Source organism: Oncorhynchus gorbuscha, linkage group LG07 (genome assembly GCF_021184085.1).
Source record: "Oncorhynchus gorbuscha isolate QuinsamMale2020 ecotype Even-year linkage group LG07, OgorEven_v1.0, whole genome shotgun sequence".
NCBI lineage: Eukaryota > Metazoa > Chordata > Actinopteri > Salmoniformes > Salmonidae > Oncorhynchus > Oncorhynchus gorbuscha.
In genome coordinates, this window is record NC_060179.1 from 42,227,097 (window position 1) to 42,239,347 (window position 12,251).

The following is a 12,251-nucleotide window of genomic DNA, read 5'->3' on the forward strand; positions in this document are numbered from 1 at the left end:
TCAAAGAGTCCACACTGGAAGGAACCTCCCGAGAGAGAATCTCATCTTTGACCACTGTGTGGAGTCCCTCCAGAAAACGAGCGAGCAGCGCCGGCTCGTTCCAGTCACTAGAGGCAGCAAGAGTACGAAACTCTATAGAGTAATCCGTTATGGATCGATCACCTTGGCATAGGGAAGCCAGGGCCCTAGAAGCCTCCCCACCAAAAACTGAACGGTCAAAAACCCGAATCATCTCCTCTTTAAAGTTCTGGTAATTGTTAGAACAATCAGCCCTTGCCTCCCAGATAGCTGTGCCCCACTCTCGGGCCCGGCCAGTAAGGAGTGAAATGACGTAAGCAACCCGAGCTCTCTCTCTAGAGTATGTGTTGGGTTGGAGAGAGAACACAATCTCACACTGGGTGAGAAAGGAGCGGCACTCAGTGGGCTGCCCGGAGTAGCAAGGTGGGTTATTAACCCTAGGTTCTGGAGGCTCGGCAGGCCAGGAAGTAACAGGTGGCACGAGACGAAGACTCTGGAACTGTCCAGAGAGGTCGGAAACCTGAGCGGCCAGGTTCTCCACGGCATGGCGAGCAGCAGACAATTCCTGCTCGTGTCTGCCGAGCATGGCTCCTTGGATCTCGACGGCAGTGTTACGAGCCTCTGTAGTCGCTGGGTCCATTCCTTGGTCGGATCCTTCTGTTATGCAGGTGAATGAGGACCCAAAAGCGACTTGGCGAAAACAGAGTTTTTAATCCAGTAAGAAACTTTACAAAACAAAAAGCATAATACTACTCGTAAAGACGAGAACAGACTGGAGACTTGATCGAGAACTGCAGGTTGCCTCGGGAAGGCACTTGAACCTAGCAGACTCAGACACCTGCTCACCACGCAGCATCTGAGGGAAACACGACACGACAGGGCAAAACATAGACACAGCACGGTGAATTATAGATGAGGATCCGACAGGGCAGGTACGGAAAACAAGGAGAGAAATAGGGACTCTAATCAGGGAAAAGGATCGGGAACAGGTGTGGGAAGACTAAATGATGATTAGGGGAATAGGAACAGCTGGGAGCAGGAACGGAACGATAGAGAGAAGAGAGTGCGAGAGAGTGAGAGAGGGAGGGGGAGAGAGAGGGATAGAAAGAGGGAAAGAACCTAATAAGACCAGCAGAGGGAAACGAATAGAAGGGGAAGCACAGGGACAAGACATGATAATTAATGACAAAACATGACAGTATTATTTGGGAATTATACATGGGAAACGCTGAGCTCCACTGAGGCATATTTTTTTAACAGCATGGCATGAGTGGAGCCATCTAGTATAATGAAAGCTTCCTCATGTACAGTATCTCCTCATCTGTAAAACTGAAAAGAGGGAGTGTGGTGGAAACATGTTAGTTAAGCCTATTGTGGAAGAGCGGATCCTCCTCACAATGATAAATCCACACATTGATAAAGGCCTAATTTTAATCAATGTTAAACTTATCTTCAAACTTTTGGAATAGTCTCCAGATTCTACTCTTAAAAGCTTTTCTTTCACAAAGCTGCCTGTGAATCTCTAATGAGAAAAAGAAGATTGAAAATTAACAAGATTAATATTGTCACCAACTGATTACTTTTTTTCACACACACTATGATTAGTTTCCTTTATCTTTGCTACTGAAGCATGCATAGGCTAATTTTTGCTCCCATATCTCTCACAAACACACATCCAGACACAGATCACATCATGGAAGTGATCTGTCTTTTCTGTCAGTGGGCCTGGGCCTGCAAGTAGATGGCCACTAACAGAGGAAGGGAAGAGGAGTGGTTTTGGAAAGCAGTCACACACACAGCGAGAGACAGAGAGGAGAGAGAATGAGTAGACCAGCATCAAATGTGTCAGAGGTAGATTCATGTACACCGAAAATATTTAGATTAGACAAATTGCCTTTAACCCAAATTAGGCTAGATGTTATACTGTATGTTATAGTTTTGAGACCCATGTGTACATCTCCTAACATCTGATCTACACCATACAATTGAATACAGGGTGTCAGGTCCAAGTCACTAGTAAATTAGCTGGAATTAGAAAAACTAGTGTTAAATACCTTTGTTCATGAAACTATTTGAAAGTAAAAGATTGTCCACAGCAATTGTGAACTATTCCAACCTAATGGCTTCGATATTTTCCCAGTTCCGGCTGTATTTAGTCTGCTTTTGCTCCTTAAATGGGCATTGCAAAGTAGCTTTAGTAGACATTTGTGTACATACTCATGTTATTGGTAGGATTTGAACACTAGTCTCCCACTCCCGGAAGCAGACGTCTTGACCATTAGACCAAAAAGATATTCCGTCTTTGGCCAAGGGTGGTTTCAAGTTGCAGGCAAGGCAGCAGCTACTCTTCCTGGGGTCCAAACATATTAAAGCACTTACATTACATATAAAACAAAATATAAAATAGTACATCATATAACATTATTATACCCCTACATATCTACAATAAAAAATGTTTGATACCACCATACAACAATATCACAATGCAATTGTGAGTACGTTTGCCAATCAGTTGGGCTGCCAGATTTATTTGCCATATCTTTTGCCTCATACCTCTCAAGCATACCATTTTTCAATTCCTCATCAATCCAAGGGGATTTTACAGTCATTTTCTTAATGGGTGCATTTTTATTAGTAACTGGAGAAAGCAATTTAATAAATGCGTCAAGTGCAGCGTCTGGTTGCTCCTCATTACACACCACAGACCAGCAAATATTCTTAACATCATCAACATATGAATCACTACAAAACTTCTTGTATGACCTCTTAGACACTATATTAGGCCCATCCGTTGGAACTTTGGTTTTCCTAGATATGGCTACTATATTGTGATCACTACATCCTATTGATTTGGATACTTCTTTACATGTTTGCAGCATTAGTAAAGATGTGATCAATACATGTTGGTGATTTCATTCCTGCGCTGTTTGTAAATACCCTGGTAGGTTGCCTGACAACCTGAACCAAGTTGCAGACACTGGTTACAGTTTGACGTTTTTTTTCTTGATTGGGCAGCTTGATGAGAGCCAGTCAATATTTAAATCACCCAGAAAATATACTTCTCTGTTGATATCACATACATTATCAAGCATTTCACACGTCATCCAGAAACTGACTGTTAGCACTTAGTGGTCTAGAGCAGCTACCCACAAGAATGTCCTTAAGGTGAGGCAGATTAACCTGTAGCCATATTACTTCTACAGTATTTAACATGAGATCGTCTCTAAGCTTTACAGGAATGTGGTTCTGGCCGCAACACCGCCTCCGTTGGCATTTCTGTCTTTTCGGTAGATGATATAACCATCTATTGCCTCCACTGTATCATCAAAGGTATTATCTAAGTGAGTTTCAGAGATAGTCAGAATATGAATATCATCTGTTACAAGCAAGTTATTGACTTCATGAACCTTGTTTCCCAGGCTGCATATGTTAATATGGACAATTATTTTGCACTTTTCTGGGTTGCCTGTTTTTAATGCATATCAGAAGTAGACTTGTTCATAGACTTGTTCATGTTATTTATTTTGTAGTGCAGGGTGAGCTGCACAAAGTGGTGTTTCTACTAGGGCACACCGCCGCAGTGCTAACAGTATAACTCTAGTTCAAAGGCTCATGATTACTGCATACAATTGCTATAGGATCAACAGAGGTATTCAGGGCAATTAGGGAGACATAATTTAAGTTACTCACATTGTCAGCCAACACCCCTAGGATAATGTACATTTGATGCAGCATTATGATGACTCATAACAATGGTAGCGATTAACTGAGCTGGTCTTGGGTCATTGATGTCATTGTTTCAAAGCAGCCTTGAAATGCGTGGACAGAGTCGAGGAGCCGAGATGATTTGGATGGACTCCGTCATTCCTGTAGAGCATCTTCTGTTTCCAGAAGGAGTCAAAGTTATCTATAAAAGTGAATCCAGCAGAGCTACGGTAATCTTTTAGCCAGATGTGCAATGTCAGTAGCCTGCTTAATCTGTCACACCCGCGGCGACCCAACGATGGTACATTGGCCATTTTTTGAGTCTTTAAATACTAAAATCAGTTCTTTAAAATACATTTTCAGATGTTCCAAGCTAGCCCTCCTGGTGTCATTTGACCCCACATGGACTACGACAGTGTCAGCTCCCGGCATCTGCCGTAGGACAGTCGAAAGCAGCCTTGTGCTCCTGGGAGGCACAGGGTTTTTGCATTGGGAACCGAGATGTTTCTCACCATAGAGCTACCGATGATGACAGCTGGTGATGTTGAATGGGCCGGTCTCTCAGGCAATCCAGAGCAATTTACAGTAGTGAGCGTATAAATCTTCATATTTGTTTTTGTACTGGTCCTCTGTGGGAATCAAACCCACAACCCTGGCATTGCAAGTGCCATGCTCTACCAACTGAGCCACACAAATCTGGGGTGGTGCCATATCTACATCTTCTCAGGGTCCATAGACATACCTCTGTTCCAAATGTATTAGGGACCTTAACCCTAATTGCTCTTGTAAGTTACTCTAGTGTCTGCTAAATATACTAAAATGTAAAGATTTTACATGAATCTATCGCCGTGCCAAATTTTGTGCGAATTTATCACAAAATGCACAATTGTTCCAGATTTTTCTGTTTAGAAGCTTGATGAAAAGAATCAGGGCTGTGCACAGACCTTTTTGGGGGCATTTTATTTGTATTGATTTATTTAACCTTTATTTAACTAGGCAAGTCAGTTAAGAACAAATTCTTATTTACAATGTAGACCTACCAAAAGGCCTCCTGCTGGGACGGGGGCCTGGGATCAAAAAAATAAAATACAATATAAAGACAGGACAAAGATTAAATTTAGCCACACGGATACTCTTAGTCATCTCCCAACTACTCCCCTATCCCCACCCCCCCTCTCTCTGATTAGCTGCTGGCTGATTAAAAAATTGTGGACAAAATTATCAGACAAACTATACTAGCTTATACTAGCTTATACTTATACTAGCCGCATGGCTAGCTGGCTAAAATCAAGCTTGATAGATTATTATTATTATATTTACATTTTTACATTTAAGTCATTTAGCAGACGCTCTTATCCAGAGCGACTTACAAATTGGTGCATTCACCTTATGACATCCAGTGGAACAGCCACTTTACAATAGTGCATCTAAATATTTTAAGGGGGGGAGGGGGGTGAGAAGGATTACTTTATCCTATCCTAAGTATTCCTTAAAGAGGTGGGGTTTCAGGTGTCTCCGGAAGGTGGTGATTGACTCCGCTGTCCTGGCGGCGTGAGGGAGTTTGTTCCACCATTGGGGAGCCAGAGCAGCGAACAGTTTTGACTGGGCTGAGCGGGAACTGTACTTCCTCAGTGGTAGGGAGGCGAGCAGGCCAGAGGTGGATGAACGCAGTGCCCTTATTTGGGTGTAGGGCCTGATCAGAGCCTGAAGGTACTGAGGTGCCGTTCCCCTCACAGCTCCGTAGGCAAGCACCATGGTCTTGTAGCGGATGCGAGCTTCAACTGGAAGCCAGTGGAGAGAGCGGAGGAGCGGGGTGACGTGAGAGAACTTGGGAAGGTTGAACACTAGACGGGCTGCGGCGTTCTGGATGAGTTGTAGGGGTTTAATGGCACAGGCAGGGAGCCCAGCCAACAGCGAGTTGCAGTAATCCAGACGGGAGATGACAAGTGCCTGGATTAGGACCTGCGCCGCTTCCTGTGTGAGGCAGGGTCGTACTCTGCGGATGTTGTAGAGCATGAACCTACAGGAACGGGCCACCGCCTTGATGTTAGTTGAGAATGACAGGGTGTTGTCCAGGATCACGCCAAGGTTCTTAGCGCTCTGGGAGGAGGACACAATGGAGTTGTCAACCGTGATGGCGTGATCATGGAACGGGCAGTCCTTCCCCGGGAGGAAGAGCAGCTCCGTCTTGCCGAAGTTCAGCTTGAGGTGGTGATCCGTCATCCACACTGATATGTCTGCCAGACATGCAGAGATGCGATTCTCCACCTGGTCATCAGAAGGGGGAAAGGAGAAGATTAATTGTGTGTCGTCTGCATAGCAATGATAGGAGAGACCATGTGAGGTTATGACAGAGCCAAGTGACTTGGTGTATAGCGAGAATAGGAGAGGGCCTAGAACAGAGCCCTGGGGGACACCAGTGGTGAGAGCGCGTGGTGAGGAGACAGATTCTCCTATATATATATATATATATATATATATATATATATATATATATATATAGTACACATTTCTCTCAAACTTTTGACATGCAAAAGTCATGGAATATTTTTTATCTGAAGGCAAATGTTTTGTGTCACGTTCTTTCAAAATCGAACCCAGAAGCAGACCAGGACAAGGAGAGTAGGAAGAAGGTGAGTATTTATTTACAAGTGAATGTGAATGTGTAGATTTATCCAGGTGGCGCAGCGGTGGTGAGTTGATGGGAGTAAATAGGTGGATCCAATGGGGTAGCGGAATCCTCCGACGACTAGGCGGGAATGGGGTAACTGATCCCGGTGAGTAACTGAAGACAGAACAAACGGAGGTAAGTTTAAAGCAAGCAATACGTAAAAAAACAACAAAACAAATTATATCCGACTTGAGGCTGATACTATGGCACAACATACTGTTCATGGCTAACGATCCGGCAGGGAATGGATGTCAGGTCCGGGCTTATGAAGAGGAGAGATGATGATCAGGACCAGGTGTACAGATAGCTGATGGGATACAGGTGCGGGTAATCAGAACTCCCAACTGGCTACATAGCCCGGCAACCAGACAGGGTGCGTTCCAGGACGCCGGAAAAAACACTCCAGGACAGAACACAGGCAAAAAACAGACTCAGGAAACGGGATTTGTGACAGTTTTGTGAATCTTTTTGTACAATACTTACATGTATCAAGATGAACAAAATTGTCTTCCAATATTGTGAAATTGTTGACTGTAGATGTGTTGTCCACTGTAAATATATTCCTGACAGGAAAAATGTATGAGGATGAAAGGTTCCTATCAAATTCCATGAGAAATGTATATGGGTCATTTTTTACCCGGCATAATGCAAACTTGGGGTAGTAATGCAAAAACTCCTTTTACTCAAATATTTTAAAATGAGAACTAACAACTAATAACAACAAGATAACTCATGTAAAACAGTCTACAGTCAATCACGGACTACAAGAAGAAATCCAGCCCAGTCACGGACCAGGATGTCTTGCTCCCAGGCAGACTAAATAACTTTTTTGCCCGCTTTGAGGACAATACAGTGCCACTGACACGGCCTGCAACGGAAACATGCGGTCTCTCCTTCACTGCAGCCGAGGTGAGTAAGACATTTAAACGTGTTAACCCTCGCAAGGCTGCAGGCCCAGACGGCATCCCCAGCCGCGCCCTCAGAGCATGCGCAGACCAGCTGGCCGGTGTGTTTACGGACATATTCAATCAATCCCTATACCAGTCTGCTGTTCCCACATGCTTCAAGAGGGCCACCATTGTTCCTGTTCCCAAGAAAGCTAAGGTAACTGAGCTAAACGACTACCGCCCCGTAGCACTCACTTCCGTCATCATGAAGTGCTTTGAGAGACTAGTCAAGGACCATATCACCTCCACCCTACCTGACACCCTAGACCCACTCCAATTTGATTACCGCCCAAATAGGTCCACAGACGATGCAATCTCAACCACACTGCACACTGCCCTAACCCACCTGGACAAGAGGAATACCTATGTGAGAATGCTGTTCATCGACTACAGCTCGGCATTCAACACCATAGTACCCTCCAAGCTCGTCATCAAGCTCGAGACCCTGGGTCTCGACCCCGCCCTGTGCAACTGGGTACTGGACTTCCTGACGGGCCGCCCCCAGGTGGTGAGGGTAGGCAACAACATCTCCTCCCCGCTGATCCTCAACACGGGGCCCCACAAGGGTGCGTTCTGAGCCCTCTCCTGTACTCCCTGTTCACCCACGACTGCGTGGCCACGCACGCCTCCAACTCAATCATCAAGTTTGCAGACGACACAACAGTGGTAGGCTTGATTACCAACAACGACAAGACGGCCTACAGGGAGGAGGTGAGGGCCCTCGGAGTGTGGTGTCAGGAAAATAACCTCACACTCAACGTCAACAAAACTAAGGAGATGATTGTGGACTTCAGGAAACAGCAGAGGGAACACCCCCCTATCCACATCGATGGAACAGTAGTGGAGAGGGTAGCTAGTTTTAAGTTCCTCGGCATACACATCACAGACAAACTGAATTGGTCCACTCACACTGACAGCGTCGTGAAGAAGGCGCAGCAGCGCCTATTCAACCTCAGGAGGCTGAAGAAATTTGGCTTGTCACCAAAAGCACTCACAAACTTCTACAGATGCACAATCGAGAGCATCCTGGCGGGCTGTATTACCGCCTGGTACGGCAACTGCTCCGCCCTCAACCGTAAGGCTCTCCAGAGGGTAGTGAGGACTGCACAACGCATCACCGGGGGCAAACTACCTGCCCTCCAGGACACCTACACCACCCGTTGTTACAGGAAGGCCATAAAGATCATCAAGGACATCAACCACCCGAACCACTGCCTGTTCACCCCGCTATCATCCAGAAGGCGAGGTCAGTACAGGTGCATCAAAGCTGGGACCGAGAGACGGAAAAACAGCTTCTATCTCAAGGCCATCAGACTGTTAAACAGCCACCACTAACATTGAGTGGCTGCTGCCAACACACTGTCATTGACACTGACCCAACTCCAGCCATTTTAATAAGGGGAATTGATGGGAAATGATGTAAATATATCACTAGCCACTTTAAACAATGCTACCTTATATAATGTTACTTACCCTACATTATTCATCTCATATGCATATGTATATACTGTACTCTACATCATCGACTGCATCCTTATGTAACACATGTATCACTAGCCACTTTAACTATGCCACTTTGTTTACTTTGTCTACACACTCATCTCATATGTATATACTGTACTCGATACCATCTACTGTATGCTGCTCTGTACCATCACTCATTCATATATCCTTATGTACATGTTCCTTATCCCCTTACACTGTGTATAAGACAGTAGTTTTGGAATTGTTAGTTAGATTACTTGTTGGTTATCACTGCATTGTCGGAACTAGAAGCACAAGCATTTCGCTACACTCGCATTAACATCTGCTAACCATGTGTATGTGACAAATACAATTTGATTTGATTTGATTTGATTTTACTGTGCCCATAAAACCTATATAGGTTAATTAAGAGCGTTGTGAAAGAGCACAGTATGAAAGACACGGCAAATGGAAGTCAAACCGGGATGGACATCAGAAATAGATGAGAGGTTGAGGGTAGAAGAAGGACAGTAAAAACAAACAAAATAGACTATTGTAAAATAGACTGTGTCCATAAAAGGCATATAGTATGTAAAAGATGGAAATTACAGGCCTAAGCGTGGTTGTTCACTAGTTTGCTCCAATTTGTAGGGTTGTAGTCTAATCAAGGAAAATATATATTTAAAAAAGAAGATATGTATTTATATGTATAAACAGTTGAAGTCGGAAGGTTACATATACCTTAGCCATATACCATTTAATCCAAGTAAAGATTCCCTGTTTTAGGTCAGTTAGGATCACCACTTTATTTTAAGAATGTGAAATGTCAGAATAATAGTGAAGATAATTATTTATTTAAGCTTTTGTTTCTTTCATCACATTCCCAGTGGGTCAGAAGTTTACATACACTCAATTAGTATTTGGTAGCATTGCCTTTAAATTGTTAAACTTGGGTCAAATGTTTTGGGTAGATTTCCACAAGCTTCCCACAATAATTTGGGTGAATTTTTGCCCATCCCTCCTGACAGAGCTGGTGTAACTGAGTCATGTTTGTAGGCCTCCTTGCTCGCATACGCTTTTTCAGTTCTGCCCACACATTTTCTATAGGATTGAGGTCAGGGCTTTGTGATGGCCACTCTAATACCTTGACTTTGTTGTCATTAAGCCATTTTGTCACAACTTTGGAAGTATGCTTGGGGTCATTGTCCATTTGGAAGACCCATTTGCGTTCAAGCTTTAATCTTCCTGACTGATGTCTTGAAATTTTGCTTCAATATATCCACATAATGTTCCTCGCTCATGATGCCATCTATTTTGTGAAGTGCACCAGTCCCTCCTGCAGCAAAGCACCCCCGCAACATGATGCTGTCACCCCCATGCTTCACGGTTGGGATGGTGTTCTTCGGCTTGCAAGCCTCCCCCTTTTAACTCCAAACATAATGATGGTCATTATGGCCAAGCAATTCTATTTTTGTTTCATCAGACCAGAGGACATTTCTCCGAAAAGTACGATCTTTTCTCCAAAAAGTATGGTCTGGCTTTTTTATGGTGGTTTTGGAGCAGTGGCTTCCTCCTTGCCGAGCGGCCTTTCAGGTTATGTTGATATAGGACTCATTTTACTGTGGATATAGATACTTTGTACCTGTTTCCTACAGCATCTTCACAAGGTCCTTTGCTGTTGTTCTTGGATTGATATGCACTTTTCGCACCAAAGTACGTTCATCTCTAGGAGACAGAACGAGTCTCCTTTCTGAGCTTTATGACGGCTGCGTGGTCCCATGGTGTTTATACTTGCGTACTATTGTTTTGTACAGATGAACATGGTACCTTGCTGAAATTGCTGAACCAGACTTGTGGAGCTCTACAATTATTTTCTGGGGTCTTGGCTGATTTCTTTTGATTTTCCCATGATGTCAAGCAAAGAGGCACTGAGTTTGAAGGTAGGTCTTGAAGTACATCCACAGGTACACCTCCAATTGACTCAAATTATGTCAATTAGCCTATCAGAAGCTTCTAAAGCCATGACGTCATTTTCTGGAATTTTCCAACCTGTTTAAAGGCACGGTCAACTTAGTGTATGTAAACTTCTGACCCACTGGAATTGTTATACAGTGAGTTATAAGTGAAATAATCTGTCTGTAATAAACAATTGTTGGAGAAATGACTTGTCATGCACAAAGTAGATGTCCTAACTGACTTGGCAAAACTATAGTTTGTTAACAAGAAATTTGTGGAGTGGTTGAAAAACGAGTTTTAATGACTCCAACCTAAGTGTATGTAAACTTCTGACTTCAACTGTATGGGTATATATATATACATACGTGTGTGTGTGTGTTTCCAATTTATATTTGCCAAAAAATATATGGGGGATTGGAAGTGATGCAGACAATTACATTGATGGAAGCTACAATCTATCTGCAATATTAAAGCTGATCTACCCCTAAAAAAAATGTAAAAAGGAGAAATGAAAACAGTGATTAATAAACATTAAAAACAAGATGTTTAATAAATACTTCATTAATTACATGTATTGTATTGTTGTAGCAAAAAGAAAGGTCAGTTTGATGAGAGCAATGCAATGAATTCCATAGGAAATACATACGGGTCATGTGTGATGCAAAAACAATTTTTACTTCAAAAATAAGAAATTAGAAAACTAAACTATAATGTTAAAGACACATTATTTAAGGAATTCCTGGAATATTAGATGAAACTTTAAAGGATTTGTTTTCTGGCCAAACAAGTGGAGAGGGGGTCTTAAACATCTAACAGAAACAGTCTTAAAAGGTATTAGAAATACATCAAAACACAATAATGTTGAAGTAAAGTCCCCTGCAAACTACACTGAACAAAAATATAAATGCAACATGTAAAGTGTTGATCCCATGTTTCATGAGCTGAAATAAAAGATCCCAGAAATGTTCCAGTCGCATAAAAAGCTTATTTCTCAAAATAAATTTGCTCAAATTTGGGCCAAGTGAAATCCATAGGGCCTAATGAATTTATTTAAATTCAATGATTTCCTCCTATAAATTGTAACTCAGTAAAATCGTTGAAATTGTTGCATGTTCTGTTTATATTTTTGTCCAGTATAATATCAAGACATATTTAGTTTTGAATAAATTATTTGTCCTCTGAAAGTGTAAGAAACATTGCCTTGTGCCTTGTAATTCCATTACAAAACCCCACATCTTTAAGATATTTTCTCATTTCTCTCCCTCATGAGGAAGGAGGATAATGAAAGTTGACTGTAGTAACAAGTAGAGGTAGACCTACCAATTCGTTAAAGTATTTTTACTGATATCAAGTTTGTTTATAAATTACTATGCGATTAAAACTCTTAATTCTGTAACCAAATCGGTAAAGGAATTACTGTAATTTAATTAGCTACAATGGGAAATCGTAGTAGTCATAAACCACAGTTAAGTCACCTGCTACTGTCCTCC

The 12,251-nt window shown here is 42.6% G+C and overlaps 1 non-coding gene across 1 annotated transcript; it reads right to left on the reverse strand.

Annotated features, from left to right (window-relative positions):
- Positions 1-4,345: 4,345 nt before the first annotated feature.
- On the reverse strand, positions 4,346-4,415 carry trnaa-ugc. The gene has a single exon. It is a non-coding gene; the product is annotated as a tRNA-Ala (tRNA).
- Positions 4,416-12,251: the final 7,836 nt, after the last annotated feature.